Here is a 1080-nt window from a genome sequence, read left to right as displayed (position 1 = left end):
TTATTATTATTTATTTATTATTATTATTTTTACGATTATTTTTATTACTACTATTATTGTTATTATTATTATTATTTATGTTTATTATTATTTCTATTATTTTTATTACTACTACTATTATTGTTATTATTATTATTTTATTTTTATTATTATTACTAGTACTACCATTATTATTATTATTATTAATAATAATAATAATAATAATAATAATAATTTTATGCCCTGAAATTGGGGGTTTCTGCCCTCGAAAGGCGCTTTGGTGCCAAAAATTGAGAGGTTTTATGCTAAAAAATGGAGTTTGGGTCTAAAAATGGGAGTTTGGGTCTAAAAATGGGGATTTGGGTCCAAAAATGAGGGTTTGGGACCAAATATGGGGATTTGGGTCTAAAAATGGGGCTTTTTGGGTCCAAAAATAATGAGGATTTGGAATAAAAAATGAGAGTTTGGGTCGAAAAATGGGGGTTTGGGACCAAAAATAATGAGAATTTGGGTCCAAAAATGGGGATTTGGGTCCAAAAATGGGGATTTGGGTCCAAAAATAATGAGGATTTGGGTTCAAAAATGGGGATTTGGGTCTAAAAATGGGGATTTGTGTCCAAAAATAATGAGGATTTGGGTCCAAAAATGGGGATTTCAGTCTAAAAATGGGGATTTGGGTCTAAAAATGGGGATTTGGGTCTAAAAACGGGGGTTTGGGTCTAAAAATGGGGATTTGTGTCCAAAAATGGGGATTTGTGTCCAAAAATGGGGGTTTGTGTCCAAAAATAATGAGGATTTAGGTCCGAAAATGGGGATTTTAGTCTAAAATTGGGGATTTGGGTCTAAAAATGGGGATTTGGGTCTAAAACTGGGGGTTTGGGTCCCTGTTTTTCCAGCTGTATCCCTGTTTTTCCAGCTGTATCCCTGTTTTCCCAGGTGTGTCCCTGTTTATCCAGGTGTATCCCAGGTGTGTCCGTGTTTTCCCAGCTGTGTCCCGGATCATTGTTCCCATAAAACAATGATGCCCCTTTTTTTCCGGGTCGTTCCGGTCCCGGCTCATCCCGAGTTTTTTTTTGGGAATAAAAAGGGGCCGCAGCTCCC

The sequence above is a fragment of the Neopelma chrysocephalum genome, unplaced genomic scaffold, assembly GCF_003984885.1.
Source record: "Neopelma chrysocephalum unplaced genomic scaffold, ASM398488v2 Primary Assembly neopelma1_184783, whole genome shotgun sequence".
Classification (NCBI taxonomy): Eukaryota; Metazoa; Chordata; class Aves; order Passeriformes; family Pipridae; genus Neopelma; species Neopelma chrysocephalum.
Note: the sequence above shows the minus strand (reverse complement) of the source record.